General features: G+C 41.3%; 1 protein-coding gene across 8 annotated transcripts in view; it reads right to left on the bottom strand.

Annotated features, from left to right (window-relative positions):
* The window catches only part of STAG2 (stromal antigen 2), a 129,827-nt gene extending 106,488 nt beyond the window's left edge, over nt 1-23,339 (bottom strand). For 2 of the 8 annotated variants that reach the window (NM_001354660.1, NM_001354661.1), the window contains exon 1: nt 23,101-23,339. The gene's annotated coding sequence lies outside the window, so the exon portion shown is untranslated. The other 6 variants (XM_024988253.2, XM_024988256.2, XM_024988255.2 and 3 more) reach the window with 4 other exon arrangements.
* Between the last annotated feature and the right edge of the window lie 1,323 nt (nt 23,340-24,662).

Raw genomic sequence — 24,662 nt, 5'->3', positions numbered from 1 at the left:
AGAGGATGAGATGGTTGGATGGCATCACCGACTCAATGGACATGGGTTTGGGTGGACTCCAAGAGTTGGTGATGGGACAGGGAGGCCTGGCGCACTGCAGTTCATGGGGTCGCAAAGAGTCAGACATGACTGAGCCACTGAACTGAACTGAACAGGTTCAACACGAGAGAACACAGTAAAAACAAACATTACCTCCAATCCTCCCACAAGATGGTGGCAAAAAAGCAATATAGTTGCTAACTACTCTTCTCACCTGCTTCAGATTTCTTAATTTCAGTAAACTGTAAAAAGAAACGTCTAAGTCTGGGAGATACACCAATCAGACACTTAAGAGTAAAAGCTTGTCTTAACTTGTGAAGATAAAACTGATAAGAATGTATGCTAATTAGTCATAGGTCAGATAATAAGTTCAGACATTGTTTTGTGTGTGTGCATGTGTGTGTGCGTGCATGTGTGTGTGCACGCACGCGTGCTCATGTGTGCTCAGTCATATCCGACTCTTTGCAACCCCATGGACTGTAGTCCAACAGGCTCCTCTGTCCATGGGATGGATTCTCCAGGCAAGAAAACTGGAGTGGGGTGCCATGCCCTCCTCCAGGGGATCTTCCTGACCCAGGGATCAAACTCACATCTCCAGCGTTTCCTGCATTGTCAGGTAGATTCTTTACCACTGAGCCACCTGGGAAGCCACAGATATAGTTACACAAAGCAAGATTTACTTAATGAACTTTGGAGACTGATGTCTTTTTAACTCTACTTCTAATTTCTTATATTCTATAGTAACACTGACAAGTCTCTGAGATATTTCTCCCATTTCTCAAACTGATTTTAAAACTGAAAAACAAAAAAAAAAAAAAACAAAAAACTGAAAAACATGAGATATTTCTTAAGTTCAGAAGTTAAGGTACATTCATAACTAGGACTGAATTTATTTCTAAATATTTCAATCATATCCAGTTAAATTAGTTTGTTTATCCATTCATTCAACAAGTATTTCCTAAGGATCTACTATGTACCATGTATGGTTAAAAACACTGAAGTTATAGCATTAAACAGTAAAGTCCCTTCTTCCATGGTGCTTAAATTCTACTAGGAGAAAGAGACCAAAAAGAAATTCGAAAATACCGAGCAGTGGTAAAACTACCACAAAAGTAAAACAAGGTGATTGTGTTGACAGGAGAGCAGAGATCCATTCACTACATTTAAACACAATGTAACATCCATGATCATTTTAACTAAACTATAAATAATACATTTTATGTTCCTAAAACTAAAATAAGTCCTAATCTCAAAAAATAAAGCTTGAAAATTAACTATTCTATATTTCCACTTACCCTGAACTTCTCTCCTAGACCTGAACATTTTTTCATTATGAAGCCGCTAATGTGAGACTTCATGGTGGTACAGTGGTTAAGACCCAGAGCTTCCAATACAGGAGACACAGGTTTGATCCCTGGTCTGGGTACTAAGATCCCTCCCCTCAAAGTGTATCTTTAATCACTCTAAGTTAGATAGTCTAGAACATTACCAGGTATCTAAAGAAGGGTATCTCTTAACATTGGTTTCCTAATGCCACAGTACTGACAAATTCTCAGTAGAAGACTATGAACTTCTTCTACCTGGAAGTAGTCTATGAACTACTAGTGTCACAACCATTAATACAATCATGTAATTTTTTTTTGAAAGAATGATGTTGAACAGCCAATTCCACTTTATCTACCCTGCTCATGACTAAAAATAATCATTACTATCAAGAAACTGGCTGAACTACTAATAAAAATTTAATTTTACTGTAGGCTTCATTGCTAAAAAGATGACACTGCAGTGAAAAAAAAAATCTGGGCTTTTACCACTGGTTCTCTCATACTGTATTTACAAAACACTTGAGCGCAGCTCAACCACGAAGTGTCCAATGAATGTAACCTAAGCTACAGGGCTAGACAAGTGGATGAATAGATTATTGCAGGTTTCCTAAGCAACTGCTGTTTGTAAATTGAAATGAACTAACACCACTGAATAAGGTGAACAGACATTACGAAATAATACACAAATCCAATTTAAAATAATCAGATAGATCTACTTAATACTAAAAACCATCACTACCAGTAATTAACCAGAAACTACTGTATACTCATAATTAAAAAGGCCCTCAGGTTAAACTTAAGTGTTGTCTGTCACATTACAAAATACCTTGCCCAAAAATAAGGGGAAATGTTCATTCTAGTTGGTAATCAAAGAAACGCAAATTAAAAGAATCTGAAATACCACTGTAAAACTGCTTAAAAAAACATCTCCAAAGCAGGAATGTGATTACCACATATGACAGCAACAGTGGGCCTGTAAGGTGGGTACAACCCTACTGCAAAACAACACACCTTCAGTTACAAGGATCTTCCAAAAGTTCACACTGATTGACAGCATGATCCCACTCCTGGACATAACTAGATAGGGGGAAAAAAACAAAGTTACTCATAGAAGCTGTACCTTCTCAAACAGGTGGAAAGAGACAAATGTACAGCAAGGAAAATAATTAGGTAGTTCATGGTATGGCAAATGTGTATAGCTAAATTGGTTCTGGGACCCAATACCAATGTTGTGTTGCAGGCAAGGGAGGGGATATCTCTTACAGCACCAAAGATTCTCTAGACACCAGCTGGGTGCTCTACAATTCAACTCAATTCTGACACTATCTACCCTGAGACAGCATCACATTTCACAGATTTAAGGATTCAGTCCTACAGGACTGCCCTCGTCCAACTCCACTTCAGAGACCAGTTCCAAGTCCAGGTTGTTCCCTTACTTCCAACCCACTGGCTATAAAACAGAGGTGCCTGCTTCCCTGATAGCTCTGCTGGTAAAGAATCCACCTGCAATGCAGAAGACCCCAGTTTGATTCCTAGGTCGGGAAGATTCGCTGGAGAAGGGACAGGCTACCCACTTCAGTATTCCTCGGCTTCCCTGGTGGCTCAGCTGGAAAAGAATCCACCTGCAATGTGGGAGACCTGGGTTTGATCCCTGGGTTGGGAAGATCCCTGGAGAAGGGAAAGGCTACCCACGCCAGTATTCTGGCCTGGAGAATTCCATGGACTGTATAGTCCACGGGATAGCAAAGAGTGGACACAACTGAGCGACTTTCACTTTCAGTGTGAATGAAAAATGCCACCTGCCTCATCAGCAAACAAAGGATGCTATGGCCATCCTGTCATCAGCCACTAGCCTGTCCCATGGTGAGCCCTGAGGGAACTCAGGAGGGAGATAAAACAGGCTGCCAAGCCCTCAGCCACTGCAGCCACCACACAATGGTAGACTCTGAGGGGACTGAGCATGGGAAAGAACACAACAGTATCCCCAGATAACTGAGGTGCATATCAAAGGAATGATTTCAGTCAGCCCAGACTCTCGCATCTTCCCATACAAGAAAAGCAGTAAATTCATTAATTTGAGATATCTAGTTTTCTCTGACAGTAATCTTTTGATATTCTAACCACCTGTTTTTTGTGGCAAAACTTCTATTTACCCTGGCTCCTCACCTCTTTGGAGCACTCCCTCAGAGCTTTCTGGGATGATGCCTTCTGGGTTTAAGTCCTCAGAAATTTCTTCAAACAAAACATAATTCTCAACTTTGAGGCTGTGTGTTTTTTTACATTAAGAACTCCTCCTTGGGTTCAATTAATTTGCCATGAAGGCTCACAAAACTCAGAAACATTTTACTTAAAGTTATTTATTGTTGCTGTTTAGTCACTAAGTCATGTCCAACTCTTTTGCGACCCTACATATCCTTTACTGTAAAAGGATTTAACTCAGAACAGCCAGATGAGACACACCGCATGGGTAAAGGGCGAGGAAGCCTCCAAGCGCTCTTAGAGCTTGCCATTCTCTCCAAATCTTCACATGTTCAGCAAATCAGAAGCTGTCTGAACCCTTTCATTTTGGGGTTCTGGGGAGAGTTCAGGATTGATTAAATGATTGGCCAATCGTGACTGCATTCCAAGTCCAGCTCCTCTTTCCTCCTCAGAGTTGGGGTGCGTTTGGGGGCTGAAAGTTCTAACCCTTTAATCACAGTAGGTTTCACTAGTAACCATTACAGGCAAATTCTCTACTCTCTGAGCCACCAGGGCTGGCCTCATCCTAGGGTGCTTTCTAAAAGTCACCTTATTAACATAACAAAAGATACCTCTACCACCCTAAACACTGAGAAAATTCCAAGGGCTTGGGGAGCTCTGGGCCAGAAATGGGGAAGAAGACCAAATATATATATGTCACTTATAAATCACAACATCACGAAAGCCCTACCACACTTAAGAGTCAAAAATATATACCAGATGCATTAAATTTTTAAACGAGGAGGGGAAAGACAAAAATGATTTCCATGTGGTGATAGGTGGGGGAGTGAGGTATTATAGAAGATATCAGTATGAAAAAGCATTTAATGTTTTGTATCCTTTTTACTTTAACAGTATATGCATGACTACAACCATATAAAATATACACATGGCCAGTCCCAGTCTTTAGGACCCCATGGACCGTAGCACGCCAGGCTCCTCTGTCCTCTACTATCTTGTGACATACTTTTGTAGCATTTACCATACTTAACTGTGTTTATTTAATATCTTTCTTCCCTACTAGACCATAAATTCTGAGGGCAGGGACCAGGCTTTTCTTTTCACTGATATCTGCAATGCTGAGGACCATCCATACCACATATAGACACTCAAACATTTGTGGAGCAATTCCAATTCTCGGTATTTACACGAAACAATTTAAAGTAGGAACTCAAACAGGTTTTTGTACACCATGTCCCTGGCAGCATTATTCACAACAGCCAAAATGTGGAAGGACTGATGCTGAAGCTCCAATACTTCAACAACCTGACGCAAAGAGCTGAATCATTGGAAAAGACTGATGCTGGGAATCAGCACTGATGCCGGAATGGGTGAATTTAACTCAGATGACCATTATATCTACTACTGTGGGCAAGAATCCCTTAGAAGAAATGGAGTAGCCATCATAGTCAACAGAAGAGTCCGAAATGCAGTACTTGGATGCAATCTCAAAAAACGACAGAATGATCTCTGTTCATTTCCAAGGCAAACCTATTCAATATCACGGTGATCCAAGTCTATGCCCCGACCAGTAACACTGAAGAAGCTGAAGTTGAACAGTTCTATGAAGACCTACAAGACCTTCTAGAACTAACACCCAAAAAAGATGTCCTTTTCATTATAGGGGACTGGAATGCAAAAGTAGGAAGTCAAGAAATACCTGGAGTAACAAGCAAACTTGGCCTTGGAGTACAGAATAAAGCCGGGCAAAGGCTAATAGAGTTCTGCCAAGAAAACGCACTGGTCATAGCAAACACCCTCTTCCAACAACACAAGAGAAGACTCTACACATGGACATCACCAGATGGACAACACCAAAATCAGATTGATTATATTCTTTGCAGCCAAAGATGGAGAAGCTCTATACAGTCAGCAAAAACAAGACCAGGAGCTGACTAGGGCTCAGATCATGAATTCCTTATTGCCAAATTCTGACTTAAATTGAAGGAAGTGGGGAAAACCATTAGACCATTCAGGTATGACCTAAATCAAATCCCTTATGATTATACAGTGGAAGTGAGAAATAGATTTAAGGGACTAGATCTGATAGACACAGTGCCTGATGAACTACGGACGGAGGTTCGTGACATTGTACAGGAGACAGGGATCAAGATCATCCCCATGGAAAAGAAATGCAAAAAAGCAAATGGCTGTCTTGAGGAGGCCTTACAAATATCTGTGAAAAGAAGAGAAGCCAAAAGCAAAGGAGAAAAGGAAAGATATAAGCATCTGAATGCAGAGTTCCAAAGAATAGCAAGGAGAGATAAGAAAGCCTTCCTCAGCGATCAATGCAAAGAAATAGAGGAAAACAACAGAATGGGAAAGACTAGAGATCTCTTCAAGAACATTAGAGATATCAAGGGAACATTTCATGCAAAGATAAGCTCAATAAGGACAGAAATGGATGGACCTAACAGAAGCAGAAGATATGAAGAGGTGGCAAGAATATACAGAACTGTACAAAAAAGATCTTCACAACCCAGATAATCACGATGGTGTGATCACTCACCTAGAGCCAGACATCCTGGAATGTGAAGTCAAGTGGGCCTTAGGAAACATCACTATGAACAAAGCTAGTGGGGCTGATGGAATTCCAGTTGAGCTATTTCAAATCCTAAAAGATGATGCTATGAAAGTGCTGCACTCAATATGCCAGCAAATTTGGAAAACTCAGCAGTGGCCACAGGACTGGAAAAGGTCAGTTTTCATTCCAATCCCAAAGAAAGGCAATGCCAAAGAATGCTCAAACTACCACACAGTTGCACTCATCTCAATGGCACCCCACTCCAGTACTCTTGCCTGGAAAATCCCAGGGACGGGGGAGCCTGGTGGGCTGCCGTCTATGGGGTCGCACAGAGTCGGACACGACTGAAGCGACTTAGCAGCAGCAGCAGCAGCAGCACTCATCTCACACGCTAGTAAAGTAATGCTCAAAATTCTCCAAGCCAGGCTTCAGCAATACGTGAACCATGAACTTCCAGATGTTCAAGCTGGTTTTAGAAAAGGTAGAGGAACCAGAGATCAAACTGCCAACATCCGCTGGATCATCGAAAAAGCAAGAGAGTTCCAGGAAAACATCTACTTCTGCTTTTTTGACTATGCCAAAGCCTTTGACTGTGTCGATCACAATAAAAGTGGAAAATTCTGAAAGAGATGGGAATACCAGACCACCTGATCTGCCTCTTGAGAAACCTGTATGCAGGTCAGGAAGCATCAGTTAGAACTGGACATGGAACAACAGACTGGTTCCAAATCGGGAAAGGAGTACGTCAAGGCTGTATATTGTCAGCCTGCTTATTTAACTTATATGCAGAGTACATCATGAGAAACGCTGGGCTGGAAGAAGCACAAACTGGAATCAAGACTGCCGGTAGAAATATCAATAACCTCAGATATGCGGATGATACCACCCTTATGACAGAAATTGAAGAGGAACTAAAGAGCCTCTTGATGAAAGTGAAAGAGGAGAGTGAAAAAGTTGGCTTAAAGCTCAACATTCAGAAAACGAAGATCATGGCACCTGGTCCCATCACTTCATGGCAAATAGATGGGGAAACAGTGGCTGACTTTTTTGGGGCTCCAAAATCACTGCAGATGGTGACTGCTGCCATGAAATTAAAAGACGCTTACTCCTTAGAAGGAAAGTTATGACCAACCTAGACAGCATATTAAAAAGCAGAGACATTACTTTGTCAACAAAGGACCGTCTAATCAAGGCTACGGTTTTTCCAGTAGTCACGTATGGATGGATGTGAGAGTTGGACTATAAAGAAAGCTGAGTGCCGAAGAATTGATGCTTTTGAACTGTGGTGTTGGAGAGGACTCTGAGAGTCCCTTGGACTGCAAGGAGATCCAACCAGTCCATCCTAAAGGAGATCAGTCCTGAGTGTTCGTTGGAAGGGCTGATGTTGAAGCTGAAACTCCAATACTTTGGCCACCTGATGCGAAGAGCTGACTCATTGGAAAGACCCTGATGCTGGGAAAGATTGAGGGCAGGAGCAGAAGGGGGCGACAGATGGTTGGATGGCATCATCAACTCAGTGGACACAAGTTTGAGCAAACTCCGGGAGATAGTGAAGGTCAGGGAAGCTTGGTATGCTGAAGTCCATAGGGTCACAAAGAGTTGGACATGACTTAGTGACTGAACAAGAACAAATATCAACTTTAAAGATAATTTCAACTTTACATAATTGAAACAACAGTTTTAATACTGTATACAATGTTAAAGCATGTCCCAGATAGGAGAACACACCATTTGGATTCTTTTCAAATTTCAGATGCTTATGGATTTGTACATTTTCCTAGATTTTTCCTATGTTAGTGGTCCTCCTGCCCACTCTTGGCCTTCTGCTCCTCTTTATTTGTAACTTCTCCCCGCTCAAGACCAATGTACACTATGCATAGGGATCCCTAAGGTCCACCTCTTACTCATATCTCCTGACCTCCGGTTGCACTAATATCAGCTTAAGGTGGAAGTATCTAAAAATACAATTTTGTTTCTCTCAAAAATTAACTACCATTCAAATGCAAGAGCATAGTACAGCATTACTACTACCATGTTCTAAGTACATAATTATTACAATAAATTTTATAAGTAGAAAGAAGTATGAATTCCAAGATACTACAAAATCATGATGTTAACTTGCTATGAAAATAGTAACTAAAACAATAATTTAAAGTTTTAATACATGGCAGTTTTGTTTTCTTTTTTAAGCCCTACACACATACATATGTACGTGCATATTATGGCAAAGCGAGGAATTCTCCTGTATGAAGCCAACTTATCTAGCTCCATACTGTGCACATCACAAATATACTATAAATGGTCAATGAACAAACCATTAGGCAAAATGAGGGGTTGAAAGTTAAGACAGTCAAAAGAAGCTGGAAAGTAGACCTCTATTAAGAGATAAAACAGCTTCAGAGAACCTAGAAGCTGACCCGAGGGCATATACTCCTCCAGGAATTCAAGGCAATTCACGAGAACAGACTTCTAAAAATTACAACATGAGACACAACTGCCTCCCCATTCCCACCCAGAAACAGGTCCAAGCACAATCCTTATCACTTCTCTGTTCCAGGAAATGCCTATCTTGTCTATTAAGATTAAATCAGTCTAATTCTGGGTCAGCTTGCAAGTAAGTCTAGTGAGTCTCAGGATACCACACAGTGAATCCACTCAACAAATATTATACAACCTATTATGTCCCAAGCACTACTCTAGGTGCTGGAGTTAAGGTAATGAACAAGACAAATATCCTTGCCTTCACAGAGTTTACATGGTAAGGCGGAGAGACAATCCACATAAAACTATGTTTGATAATGCAGAAATACAACAGAGTAATACAACAGAGAAACTGTAGTACAGCAGAGAAATACAACAGAGTAAAGAGAAAGGGAGTGCTGGGGGCAAAAGGTATTTCACACGCTACAGCCAAGGAATATTTCACTGAAAGACTAATTACTTGAGCAAAATGTCCTGAAGAAATGAGCAACCACACAAGACAGAGGAACCAGCAAGCAAATACAAACGCCCTAAGGTATAGTTGAGGAAATTACTCAATTTCTTTAGGCCTCAATTTTCTGTAAAATGAGTACAATATCCCCTATACACGATTAAAATGTAAAAGTAATATACTACATCAAGTATATGACATATAGAATGTACTCAGTAACTGAAAACATTACAATTATCTGGGGGCCTATCATGGCAGCGAAACCTTTAGCCTATTGTCTGGCATACAGAAAACACTCAGAAAAGTATTGTTATCTAATCCCCATAATAGAATATGGCAGAGAGGATTACTCATTTTATAGCCAAGAAACCTGAGGATCAGAAATTTGTCCAATCCTCTGCTGACCTCTAAAATTCCTATTAGGATGAACAAACATACTTCACAATTAAAGAGAGGGCTTAAAATAAATACACTGCCAAGATGAGGAAACCATTCACATTAATGTCAAGAGTCAGCAGTATGATATTGTAGAGCTACAACATGGGACTCTCATCAGTTCGCCTGGGTGTCACATCAAGGCTCCACCACTTTCCTTGGTATGTGTCCTTGGGCAATTTTACCTTTTTGTTCTGCACCTCTGTTTTCTCACCTGTCAACAGGATACAGTAATAGTACCTACCTCATAGAGTTGTTGGGAGAATAAAATGAGTCTATTTTTTAAATCACTTTTATTTCAGTGCCTAGCATATAGAGTTACATTGTATTAGTAGTAGTAGCATGAAAGCAAAAACAAAATCGAAACAGTTTTACTTTCAATGGAGAATTTTAGAAACTATAAAGACATTGGAAATAGAAGAATAACAAAAACGAAGTACTGGAGAAAAATGAAAAACAGAAGAAAAAGACAGAAGAACACAAAAGTAGCATCATGGTGTTACTTGGATGTAGAGCAATTTACCACTGTCCTTTAGTAGGAACACTACCAGGGAGGCAAATGCCAATGATGCTTTGGATAACATTCTGTTTCATAGTTTATTTTCAAAGAAGTTTAATTTCTTAATCAGATGTCACTTAACTGAGGATTACAACAAATTAAATATAACAAAATTTATCATCCTCCCCCACTCAACACTCTTTCAGGTGTTATTTGATGCTTATTATAAAATATGAAACACATCACATGTAACTTCAGATTCAAAGTAATTTATTCCCTATCAGCTGCTGGTAGAAAATAAGGCTTCTACCTAATTTCCGAACATTTTCTGACTACTTCGAGTTTAACTTCCTCAGTCTCATCAATTTAAGATTCCTGCCCCCTCATCTCCCCACCCAAAAGTTATCACTACACAAGTCCATAAATCATCCCACTGGGAGGCAATGTATCATCACCATGTATAGAAGTGTGCTAGAAATAGGCAAAACTGGATTCAAAAGCAGGCACTGCCACTCACGAACGAGCTGAGTGAACTTGGGCAGGTCACTTAACCATTTTGAACCTCAATAAATTAAAATATCACCAACTACCTCACACATGTCTTTTTAAGAAATAAAAATGAAATGTTAGGGAGCCTTGCCATGTAGTAGATCCTATAAATGATATCCTGTAGATATATAAAGTTTATCATTAACGCAAAGCCAACTAGAGGAGACTGACTCCTACTTTTTCAACATGAGAACTTTTTAAAATGAGGTATTAATAATGTGATTTCAATGCAGGGTTACATTTCTAGAAAACCCAAGGTTTTAATTATCATTTGAGAATCTGTATACGTATTACACAATGGGACAGTTCAAAATCACATAAAAACATAATTCCTTGTCTGAAAAAGGTAAACTACTTATAAGAAATAAACCGGCGGACATCCCTGGTGGTCCAATGGCTAAGACTGTGCACTCCCAATGTAGAGGGCCCAGGTTCAATCTCTGGTCAAGGGGCTAGATCCCATATGCTGCAACCTAGAGTTCACATGCCACAACTAAAAAGATCCCACGTGCCACAATGAAGACCCAGTATAGCTAAATAAAGAAACGGAAATAAATTTGGATATCACCAATATTGTACATAAGCACTACGTATTTATACACACAATAATCATCTCTCGTGTGACGTTTGCTACTTTTCTGCAGCAACCTGGATAACTGTGCCAGTCTAATTTCGAAGATTTACGAACTATTTCCCTACTAAGCAATCTTTTCTAATACAATCCTGTATTGTCCACATAAGTCCTCTGAAATTTAGGTATATTTAGAACATCCAAATACGAATGCAACTACTGAATATTCCTCAATGAATAGTAGCACTTTATCCACTGACACATGTAATCAAAACTCCAGAAAGTACATATATTCAAGCTGGAAAAATTCATTTGTCATTGACAAATTTGCTTTTCAAAAACATACCTTCAAGTTTCTGCTTCCCTGCCAGCCATAGCTACCACCACTTCCTCAATTCTCCTGCCAGGAATAAAGTCTAAGGAATGTCTTTTGGCCTGAATGAGTGGTGGAAACAGGGAGGGACATATCCCAAAGGAAAAATATTATGGCTTGCTAATATTTCCTACATTTTCTCTACTTCTTTAACATAGAAGGGAAATTCTCCAAGGTTCATATTCCTAACTATCTTTAATACTACTTCTGTAAGCCACAAAAAAGGCCTTTTTCAGTAAGAGGATATTAACTGTGTTCTTTGTAGTAACATTCTAATCATCGTAAAGTTTGCAAATAAGGTACCAGGCGAGAGATACATTGGTAGAGTGTGGGAAAATTCTTCCTTTTGAAGACAAAAAGGTTAGAAATCCAAGAAGAGAGTGTATCATACATCACAATCCTGAAATGGAAATTCTACCTTAAATATACCAAACCTGCATCATCATATATGTGTAGAGAATGAATTTAATGAGAATCATATACTGTGACAAAGACATTTCAAGGTAACACTCCAAAGTCAAAAAGCAAAACAAGCATAGATAAATTTAAATTCCTATTTAAAAGCAAGCATTTTGAACTTGAAACAGACCACAAGAGTCCCATATAACAGAGTGATTGTTGATTGCCTCTTTTTCTTTTACACAGAAGCACACTATCAATCAGAAGGTCTCAACTTTTAGATAACAGTGACTGGTTATAGGGGATGGTCATGGACTCTTAACTTAAGTTTATTCACAACCACTAAAGACTGAAGCATTCCAGTGCTCTAACAACAGTGTCCAATTGTTATTTTCCCCCAAAGCTTTTCATAGTAGTCCTTATTTTTAAATACTAATCTTAAATTAAGGACACTATCAAAACTGCATTGATAGCTAGTGGTTTTAACATAGTATTCCTTAATATATAGTAATTCCAGTACACAATGTTTTCAAAAGGGGTTATTTTTGAGCCTTTTGGGGTGATAAAACCCAAATGACAATGCTGAGAGCAGTCTATGTAGTTTACAACTGTATATCCCATCCCTAAAGGCACTTTATCTACCAGTTGATACAACAAAGGAACTCCTGAGAACTCGAATAAATGCATAGTTATACATTTTGTTGGGCTTCCCTTGTGGCTCAGCTAGTAAAGAATCTGCCTGCAATGCAGGAGACCTGGGTTCGATCCCTGGGTTGGAAATATCCCCTGGAGAAGGGAAAGGCTACCCACTCCAGTATTCTGGCCTGGAGAAGTCCATGGGGTTGCAAAGAGCCGCACACGACTGAGCGACTTTCACTTCACGTATATTTTGTACATTAATTTCACAGGGGTCTCACACCTCTACCTTATCCATGGGCCCCAGATTATAAAACCCAACAATAACTTTTTAAAAACACCATCTGTATTAATTTTATGTAATAAATCACACCCACAAAATAACCTTTTGTCTACCAGTCACTATGAGGTCCACGAATTCCTTCCCCTTGTCAGAAATGCAGTCCCCCTCCTTCCACCTTCATGATGGCTTTCAGTGAACTAAACAAATGACTTTAAAAACTGAATCCACGCATGCTCAGTTGCTTCACTTGTGTCTGACTCCTTGCGACCCCATGGACTACAGCCTGCCAGACTCCTGTGTCCACAGAATTCTCCAGCCAAGAATACTGGAGTGGGTTGCCATTCCCTTCTCTAGGGGATCTTCCCAACCCAGGGATCAAATCCGAGTCTCCCGTTTTTCCTGCATTGGCAGGCGGATTCTTTACCACTGTGCCACTTGCTGCTAAGTCACTTCAGTCGTGTCCAACTCTGTGCGACCCCATAGACGGCAGCCCACCAGGCTCCCCCGTCCCTGGGACTCTCCAGGCAAGAACACTGGAGTGGGTTGCCATTTCCTTCTCCAACGCATGAAAGTGAAAAGTGAAAGGGAAGTCGCTCAGTGGTGTCCGACTCTAGCGACTCCATGGACTGCAGCCTACTAGGCTCCTCCATCCATGGGATTTTCCAGGCAAAAGTACTGGAGTGGGGTGCCATTGCCTTCTCTGGTGCCACCTGGGAAGCCCTTAAAAATTGAATGAAAGTTAAAGTGAAGTCGTTCAGTCGACTCTTTGCGACCCCATGGACTATAGATTACCAGGCTCCTCAGTCCATGGGATTTTCCAGACAAGGGTACCGGAGTGGGTTGCCATTTCCTTCTCCAGGGGATCTTCCCAACCCAGAGATCGAACCCGGGTCTCCCACATTGCAGGCAGACGCTTTACCCTCTGAACCACCAGGGAAGCAAAAACTGAATAGACCTACTTAATAACCTCTCAGTTGTTTATATACTGACACCAACAAAACTTTCTAAAGTGAACTAGCTAGGGGGGAAAACACACAACTTCCTCAATGAAATATTAAAATAACAGCTAAGTATGAAAATAAAATGCACAGTCCTCTTAAGATCAGCTGTCTACTACTCACTCTCACTAGAAGAAGAAAAAGAGGGAAAAGAAACCTTAGTTTACAAAATAGTAAAATCTGCCATTATGCTGAAATCATTTCTCCAAAGGTTTGAATTCACCTACAGTATTCATTTTTGGAGGGGATATACCACAAACATAAACAGACTGGGAATACAAAGCAACTGCAAAAGTTATCAAAAATAAAAGAGAACTATTAATTTTATGAAGTGACACATTCATCTACAAGACTTAATTTTCAAAGTATGGTACAGAATCAGTTTAACTTCAAACAAGTCTCTAAACTAGACCCTTTTCTTTCTTTTCTAATACTACTTCTCCTTAGTCACAAAACTGTATCTCTTTCAGCTATCTTCTAAGAAATTTTCCATCTAAGAACCCCCATGAAATATCATACAATTCACATTTCCTAAGAAACCCATAAATGGAGTCTAAACAACTTAAGAAGAACAGATGTAAACAGTAAAAAGTAGTTATCTTGGAGTTTTCTGCTTTTATTTAGGAGGACCTCACTCAGAGAAGTTGCTCTTCAACATTAACACATAGTCATTTAAGTCTTCATCGTCATTTGAAAAGAGCCAACTGGAAATTCTACTGGGTTTTTAAAAACACTATCTCCTGTCTTTTACTGTGGACCCCATACTGATTAAAAACTCCTTCGAAAGAGTAAAAATAAACTCTAAAATAAAGCAGTTTAAATGCCCACAATCACATTCCTGCCCAAAGAAATCTCCGAGAGGTTCCGAATCTCTTCTGACCACTCAATTAATTGGGCGAGTTATTTGGCCTCCTACCTTTTTGGTTTCCTCTTCTGAAGTGGGGTGGGGAGGGCAGGGGTGTTAATCAGGGTCATCATGCATCCTAGTTACTCTGGGACAGTCCTACTTTATACTATTATCCTAGCATGCCATCCATTTATTGCCCCTTTCACTCTTCACTCTCAACAGTATGCTGGTTTGAACAATAAATCATATGGGCATCCCACCTCAGAGGGTTATGAAGACTAAATAAGCTAATATACATAAAGCATTTGTAACAATGTCTGGCACATAGTAAGAGTACAGTTAGGGTCAGCTACTGTTAATGTTAGTCACTGTCAAAAACTTCTTATAAAAGGTTTTGAATAATATAATGAACAGAGCTCCTACAATATTCCTTTTCACAAATGAAACTACGCATTTAACTTCCCACATTCAATATTCAATTCTTTAAAACCAAGTAGCACTAAGTGCTTAAAATCAACACTAACCACTTTATCCCACAGAGATGGCAATAGTATCAACTGCACTCATATTTTATCAAATATACTTTATCATATTTTACTTTGTAAAGGCTATATTAGGGTTACTGACAGGAAACTAACCATGAAAAGTAAAACCTTGTTTAGCACTAAACCAAGTCCCTTAATATTCTAGGAGCCTTTCTCAATAAGGGTTCCTAATGTTATTAACCACAGAACTCAGAAAATGATTTGAGTGACAATTTCCTGAATTCTCCCAAGAATAGTACAGAGCTAGTATCTTTCTAGATGCAAAGGAAGAAACTAATTCATTACACACAATGGACGCCTTGGGGCATAATTCTGTGGTAGAAGAGCAGTGGTACTTGGGACTACAAAGGGGAAAATACAGATGAAAAGACTCAATATTGAGTCTGGGGAGAAGACTATCACCTGGAAAAATACTTCTACAATCATTAAGAAAATAATTAACATAAAATATATAAATCTGACTTATGGCTGTGAAAAGCACTAATATATTCAGTTTTACCACAACTCCACTAATTTACCTTAGGCCAGATATACAATATCTAGCATTCCTTCAGATTAGAAAAGTTCCAGTTATAGTTTATGAAAAGCAGGAACGAGAAAGAGGAAAAGCAAAGAAAACTGAGACCAAGATTCTGATCACTACTGAACGAAGTAATTCAGGGCAGCAATTATTAACTATTACCTGATTTAAAAAAATAAGAACAAGAAATGTTAATTAAGTGGAAAGATAAACTAGAATAAAAAGTATAAACAGAGAAGTTATTAATACTTAGAAGAAAACATTTTAAGATAACATTAAATAACAACAACATACCCCTACATAACCAATCAGAGCAGTAAATTATGAGTCACCAAAATTCTCATTTTAAAGCACATGATAAACATGCTGAATGACTGGGGAACTATTCTCAGACACATTTAGCCTCCTTTCTATAAAGAGACTAAATGACAGAAGAAAAAAATATTAGTGAAACTATTCTATCTACCATAGTATGACACCCCCCACAAAATCAAGAATACAATTCAACACATTATCTCATCTAAAATAATAATAAAAAAAATTATCCCACAAACTTCTGCATAATGAGCATACTCAAACAAATCTAAAGCTCAGAGTTAACTATTTAACCTTTCAGTATAAAACACAATGTAGATCCTTCATCAGGCAGCAACTTATCAAATCCTGTATATAAAAAACCTGCATTTACCCTGTATGATACATTTAAAAAACTCATTTCATAACACTGAAAAGAAACATGCTTTCTGGTGATGGATATCCTAAGACCTAACCAAGTTAAGAGAAACTACTGAGCTTAACAAAAAAGTACAAAGGTTTTGAGGCCAGACTACTTTGGGTATGAATTCAGACTGTCAATTTTTATTTTGTGACAAGTCATTTATTCTCCCAGAGCCTCAATTTCTCCATCTGTAAAATGACAACCATCTATCTTGCAAGGTAGCTGAGAAGTTTTAAACAATACATGTTAAAACACATAGTACAGTTATTGGCATTTAAGTCATTCAAGTGGCAACTAAATGAAGAGTTTCTTAGAAGAGCTCAGGATTCAACAAGTTATAGGTCAAATCCCATTACAACAAATCCCAGGTTATCCATGCAAAAGTGTAAACAGGACTTCCTTTTTTCCCCTTCCAACAATGTTCAACAGTATTTTAAGAATATATATTTTATTTATATACATTTATATTCTTGGAGTTGTACATTAGATTATCTAGAGTTTATAGAAACCTCTCTAGTTTGTCTCATCAAGCCTAGTCCTGTATTTTCCAATTAAAATTACAAAAAAGAACAGACCATCAACATTATTCACCATCCCCTGGTTTCAGGGGGAGAGTGGGGCTTAAGGTGAGAGGGTGGGGCTTAAATCAATTTCAGTAATCTCCAGACTAGACTAACCATAGGTAAAGACTTATTTTCTTCTGGTTATTACCAAAGATAGAACTATAGCAAGCAGACATTAAAAATACAGTTCAGGTAGCAGATTACCATAGCTGGTAAAGAGATGTAGTTTTTTTAAATGTACATACACAAAAAGGGCTTCCCTAGTGGCTCAGTAGGTAAAGAGTCTGCCTGCAATGCGGGAGAGTTGTGTTCAATCCTTGGATGGGGAAGATCCCCTGGAGAAGGGCATGGCAACCCACTCCAGTATTCTTCCCTGGAGAATTCCATGAACAGAGGCGCCTAATGGGCTACAGCCCATGGGGTCACAAAGAGTCGGACACGACTGAGTGACTAACACATACAAAAATTAAGACTCTACCAAGCAACACCACTCATACTGACAAAACATAAAATTTGGCTAAATTAAATGCAAAGCAGGCGACTCAGGAGACTGAAAAAAAAAAAAAAATCAAGCTGACAATTTTGCTTTCTCACATATCTTTGCCAAAGAGAACATGCAATAACCACCACTCATGATAGCCGAAGATACAGAAAATTATTATACAGGAAGAGTACTGAACCACAAATTACAAGTCCTAAATATGTACCAAATGTAGAAATTACAAAACTAAACTACATGTAAAGAACTTTTAAAATAATCTGAATCTTTAAAGTTTCTTCTTTACTAATAATTGGTAATGTTTCAATATATACTGACACCCATAGATAACCTGGACTATCCCTTGTCTTTGCTATGCTCCCCAACTCCCAAAATAGTTACAGGATAGTGCTCCGCTACACAATAAACGGTTGTGTTCAGGTCTTTGAATAATCTAACAGTAATGTCAAAGTACTAACACAAGACCAGTTTTTTTTTACTATGTGAGACACAAAAAGGTCACAACATTAAAGAGATATGAACCTTATCCCAGTGACATGTAATAGAGCACTGTGTCCATCTAATGTAAATTTTAAGCTCAAAACTTGCAGCATCAAAAACTGAAGACCTCCATCTACTATAAAGAACCCAAAGCACAAATACGCTATTCACTGTTTACTCCCTTCGCACGCATGACTGTGGATGGCATCAGTTAAACATACAGAATATTAAGCATTACTAAACTGTCCAAGGCATATTTTCACACTGAACCCCATATTCCCAAAGGATAATTTGAGCCTAAACCTGTCTCCCACCCTAACCCACCCATTTTAATTCACAGATTCTCATTAAGGTTGAAAAAGAAAACAATGAGAAAATAATGTATAATTGAATTTCATTAAAATCTTGAGTCCTTGGGCTTTAAAAAAAAAAAAAAAACTAACTGAAGTTAACAAAGTTGCCAAACTCATAATTTGTTGCTTTAGTAGTTTAGCTCTTGCCTCACCACAATAAAATAAATCTGAAGTCACAATCCTCATGATCTATTTAAATTATGTGCATACAAATAAGAGTTCAAAATATATACTGTCTTAACATCTTTCTAAGGCTAAAATGATGAATATATAATATACAAACAGACTAATAATAACAATTATGAAATGTCTGTCTGTCACCAGCCTAGGGTGGAATTTTGGCTTTAATAATGATTAAGGAACACACATCACCAAACAGAAAAACTAAATATCCGTTATTTTGGGTTCCCTTTAAAGCTTTGACAAACATTCAAAAATACATCTTATAGGGTGAAAAAACCTGCCACTGAACAATACAAAATTGCAGAAAATAAGGTACTTTATTTCAAATAATTTACATTTTTTTGTAGGAGCAATTACAAATAAACTAAGGAGACTGAGGGTTTTAATATCAATGCATTTTTACTGTTGATGGGCAGTGGTCAGATGTTCTTAATAAACATTAAAATATTTTACACATCAACTTTTATTTATAGCACCAAATGGTTAAAAGTGGCGGGAAAAGTGAAAGTATCAGTCCTGTCCGACTCTCTGCAACCCCAGGGACTGTAGCCCGCCAGGTTCCTCTGTCCATGGAATACTCCAGGGAAGAATACTGGAGTGGGTAGCCATTCCCTTCTCGAGGGGATCTTCCCAACTCAGGATCGAACCCGAGTCTTGCACTGCAGGCAGATTCTTTACCGTCTAAGCCACCAGGAAAAGTGGGGGGAGGGGAGCTTTAACTCATTTTATATGTAAACATTCATTTTCAGATCAATTTTTTAAAAACCCACCCCACCCCCAACTGCCAGTCTGATACCTTAAAGTGCTATAGCTATAGTTATTTCACAGTGGGAAAGAATAACTAATAAGTACATTTATTTTCCAATCCTCTTCTCTACCCATTCATTAAACACCAAATACTCAAACAGAATTCAACTCCTACCTCGATCTTCTTACTAGGAATGCTCCCTAGGGCACCCGAATCTCTTCCACTGTCACTTATTCCAACTGCCAAAGCCCCTCCTATTAATAGTAAATCCCTTTCATACTGACTCACTGGAACTCCAACTTAATGAAATAGACACCAAGCAGAATTTACAAAATTTGCTCATGGAATTTTCCTATTTTCAAAGGATTAAAAAAGAAACTAAAAGTAGAGCAAATTCAGACTAAGTTACAAATATTTAAAGTTCAACCAATTTATAAGTATCTTGTTTATTCTATACTGGTTCAATTTAAATATTTTTTGAGTTTGTAAGTCAGACATTGTGTAATTACTTATACACAAGGCCAAATTTCTCATGCAAATAATATGTAAATATAAACTTAAGTCATTACACCAAAATTGCAAGATAATTTGAATTTTTTCTTCAAAATTTTCTAATTATGGAAACGTTCAAGTACACGCAAAAGTAGGGAGAATAGTACAATGAGCTCTCCCGTACTCATCACCCAGCTACAACCACCAACTCAAGGCCACTTTTGTTTCATCTCTACCTCCCACCTCTCCCCCAATTATCTTCAGAAAAGAACTGAGGAAGATATTGTACTAAGTACAGAGAAAAATCGAAAGATAATAAAAGTATCAAAAACTAGCAAGAAGTCAGAATTTAACAATGTAACTGTACAGCTACCCCATACAACTCCTTGTTAGTTAGAAGATTTTTTTTAAAAAGGGAAAGAACCATCTTTAAGAATCTAATGAAGTCAGTAAGATCCAAAGGAAACATTTAAAATTACATCTAAAAGAGTAAATAGGAATATGTGATGAGAATGAAGTTAAACGTGAACAATCAGCTTGCATTCACCTAGCACCTTAGCTCAAAACGAGAAAAAGCACACTATGTAACATAATGTGTCATAAAACTACAATTCAATCACTCGAAAAACCGCTGAACAGTTATGCCTTAACTGGCCCTTCTGATTCCTAATTATAGATTGATATCAGCGTAGGAAAAAAAAAAACAGGCATTTTAACGTAAGAGGTTTAAAATGCTCAAAATTAACCCCACCTTTCGTTGGAAAATATATAAAAGCAAATCTAAACTATCTGAATTGTATCTCATTAAAGAGACATGTATGCACTTTACAGGGCCCATTTTTTTAAAATAAGTTCACATATACCCTTAAATGCAACGCGCTAGGCTCCGGATAGAATTAGGAGACCGCCTCCTGCTTTTGCTCCCAACCAATACGCAGAGAGAGAAGGTTGGCAGGAAAGTGCTGCGAGGACAGTAACAAACACCAGCAGCTCCCGAGCAGGCCCTGCTAGAGCCAGGAATGACGCACTTCGGTAACCCGACTCTTTCTCCCCTCCACCCCCGCCCCCAGCAGCGGTGCTGACACCGCCAACAGCCCGGAGTAGGAAAAAAGACAACAGAAAAAAGGCAGAGGTTGGACCGCACCAGGTTTCATCAAGAAACCTCGATTATTCCTCTTTCGACACTAACCACTAGGACTAAACAGGAAAAGAAGCTTCGTGCTTAAGCAAGTCCCATCATGGTGGTTTAAGAGTCACTAAATTAAGCTGATAATGAGTCCAATCCACAGAGACAAATACAGGGTGTGGCTGCCGTGAAATACGGCGGTCCGTGGGAGAAAAGGGGTATGGAATTTACACTCCCGTGCGAGGGGAAGATGAGGCTTTACGGGGGGGGTGGGGGGGACGGCCCGCGCATTTTAAGGAACCATCTCAAACCAGCACGAGCTTTTCGTTTACTTAAATCTAACCCTACAGATCAAAAGTTTTTAATAGATACATCACGTAAACTGTAAATAACCATTTAATCAAATACCATGACCCTCAATTAAAAAACTACATCCAAGAGAAAGGAGGAGGGAGAGGGAAGCGGGGGGCGGTAGGCAACAACATATAAAACATTTCTAGGCCACGGCGGAGAAAGTCTCACAAACCAGATGAAACTACTAATGCAATTCTAAAAATTAAAGCTGGACACTGCAGCATGAAAAATCATACGATAAAACCCATTACAGTTCAGGATTAAAAATAAAATGACATATACACCAAGGAGGAGCGGAAACTAAATGTCGAAAGTACAGCGGTTTATTAAAAAAAAAAAAAAAAAAAACTCAAGGGAAAACAAGACATTCTCGCGACGGGGGGAAAAAAGGGGGCAGAAATCAACAATACGTTTCGAATGTAGGCCAGAAGAAAATGGGAACGGGGCTCAAAGTTTTACGGAACTACTTGATGCTGTTTCCCACACCTTCTCTCTCCCATGGCCCATCCGACCCTTTCCGTCCTAAAATCGCCGTCCACTGATCGCCGGGTACGCGAGAGAAGAAAAAAGAAAGTCAACCCCAAGCAAGAATAAAAGTGTGGAGGGAAAAAGCAGAAGCTGCCTACCTGGGGCAAGGATCAGTTCAGTTCGTGCCTTGAGAAAGACAGTGCGGGTGGGGGTGGGAACGAAAAGCAGCACTAAAACTAAAACAAAAGTGGCGCCAAAACCCCCCAACAAACAGCCTTCCACTCCCGCCCTTCCCCCCTCCTCCCATGCCAGGCAGGCAGGGCCCCCTTCGGGGCAAGGTCTGCACGCGGGGGCCAACACCGCCAGACCCCAACCTATTTAGAAAATTGTTGCCCGAAGAAAACTGACCGAAGTCGGGCCTCGGAAGGGATGGAGAGATCGATGCCAATCGCTTTCCCCGGCAGTTCCCCCACCACGCGCTGGAGATGACGGGGCGGGGGAGAAGCAGAGGGGCCCGTCACATGAATGTTGTTCCCTCTCTAGGAAGGGAGGAAGAGAGGGAGGGAGGGGAGGGAGGGAGGAAAGGAAGGAGGGGAAGGGAGAAGGGAGGGGGCACGAGGGAAGGGTGTGATCAGAGTAGATTTTCCCTCGCCTCCCTCGGTCCGAGGCCCAAATATACACAAGCGAGCCTCCTCGCCTCCCCTCCCCCCTAGGTTCCCAGCACCACCATTTTGCTCTCTTCCTTCCCCTCGCCGCGATGCCGCGCTCTTCCCCCATCCTGACCGCGGCCGCCCGGCCTGCCTCCCCCACTACGGCTCGCACCCCACCCCACCTCCAGTTCGGGCTCTCCCAGGCTTAAGAGCCTGCCGGAGAAAAGGCACCTAAATCTAACGCTACACCGAGAAGCAGAGCCTCCATCTTGCGCTGCTCCGCGTTCTCCATTTTGGGCCACCCATTGGGGGGGGGGTCTCCGTAGAGGCCCCGAGGGAGAGCGGGGCGAGGGAAGGAAGAGAAAGCCTTCAGCGAGGGTAGTCGAAAAGAAGAGTCCTGCGGTAGAAAGCCACTCTAGGAGTAGGAGGTAGGGAGAAAAGGGAGGGGGTTGGAAGTTCCTTGGTAGTGTTGAGGGAGCGACTTGGGGAAAGAGGGGAGAAAGAAGGGCCGGGGGTTACGCGGGGACGAGGACGCTTCTCTCCGGCTTCACTTGGCCGCCCGCTCTACAGCGGGCCCCGCTGGGGGTAAAGGAATAAGAGAAGAAATTAAACGGCAGGAGTGCCCAGTGTCTTTCCCTCCCAACTCCTCTCTCGCGCCCTATTTCAACCACACGCGGCTCACGGTGGGCCCCGCGCCCTCCGGGTGCCCCTCCAAACTTCTAGAAGCTTCGCCTCCGCCATTTTATAACTTACCTCCCCCCTCAGCGTACACAGAGGCAGCAACGAGACTGTTCGCCTCCCCCACTCCTCCTTCCTGCTTTCTCAGGCCGGGGGCTTCTTCACCCCTGGGCTGGTACAAGATATTTTTCCCTTCCTCTTCTTTTACACCCTTGAATTCTACTCAGGGACGGAAGCTCCCGCGGTTCTAGAGCGGTGGGGGGTTTTGAAAGTGGCGGTCGGATCCGGCGGGTTTTTTTTTTTTTTTTTTTTTTCTCTCTCTCTCTCTTTTTTTTTTTTTTTTTTTTGGTGGCGCTTCGGGATTGTTTGGGGTGTTCGCTCTTCGGCGACTTGGAGGCGAATGGAACGCGCAGGCGCCATCTGTCGGCCGCGAACCCGCGCCCGGCTCCCGTTGGGAGGGAGCGTCATCTAGCGGCAAAGAGTCGCCACTGCAACGCCTGGCCCCCTGCCCTCCCACCCAGCGTCCTCCTCCCAATCACCAGCCAATCGGGGTCGACTGCCTCCCGGGTTCAGCGTCTCCGACGCCGCCTTTCAACGAGGCGCCCGTAGGGGCGCGCCGCCGAGTGGGGTAAACAAGGTGCCGTGCCCGCGCCTGACTTACTCATTCGTTGAGCGGCGCTTCCGCCGCGCAGCTGGTCGCGCCGCGTTTCCTCTTTCTTTATTGGGGGGGTCGAGGGGAGGGCGGTAGGGATGTCCGGAGGAGCCCCGCGCTGTGGGAAATCGGAAACTGGGCTCGCTGGGAACTGGTGCCCCGGCCCACTCCTACCCACGCCGTGCCGCCCGAGGTGGCAGCCCAGTCGGGCATCACCCTTCGAGGTCCCCTGCTGTGACACGGCCCAGCGAGGGAGCCTTTGGCCTTAGATCCCGGCCCCTCGCTTCCCCGCGCCCCCTACTCCTTCCCACCGAAAGAAGTAAACTCGTGCAACTCGGGCACCTGATCCTAAGTGATTTAAGGGGGGTTGTTTTTTGAGTTTTTGTTTTGTTTTATTTTGCTCGCTTTGGGCTTTGGATGTGGAGAGAAAACGAGCTGATTCTCCACCGGGAAGACCTAGCACTGGAGGGGAAAAAAACTATTATTTTTCTTTAGACCACTAGTACCGTCTCGCAGAAAACGTGCTCGGTCTCTCTCCAGGGTCTGAGAGACTTAGGGAACTGGGCTACTAGGTTAGGCCCCGCGCTCCACCAATTTCTTCTGCACACTCTCTGGGCGGAGGGGAGGGAAATCGAAATTCGGGCAGAAGGAGTCGGGGAGCCCTCCCTGGTCTTCCCCGCCTCCCCCGCTTATCCACCGTCTTCCTGGAAGCGTGGGCGGAGGCGGCCTCGCCACTTAGTTAAGAATTTTTGGTTCCTTCTTATCATTCTTCCTCGCCCTTCCCTCAAGATGTTTGAAATGCGAAAAGATCCCCTTATCGCTCCTCCGACCCAGTTAACTCTAAGTCTCTATCACCCTGGCTGTTTGCTTTTTGTTTCTTATCCAGCGTCCCGGACCTTGGACCGCCACGAGCTCTCCGGGTCGGGGGTGGGGGCGGAGTCAACGCCGGGAGGGCCTGTCCCCTTGGTAGCGCCGCTTCTCCCAG

This window comes from Bos taurus, chromosome X (assembly GCF_002263795.3).
Source record: "Bos taurus isolate L1 Dominette 01449 registration number 42190680 breed Hereford chromosome X, ARS-UCD2.0, whole genome shotgun sequence".
NCBI lineage: Eukaryota > Metazoa > Chordata > Mammalia > Artiodactyla > Bovidae > Bos > Bos taurus.
This window is presented reverse-complemented; position numbering and strand designations above follow the sequence as displayed.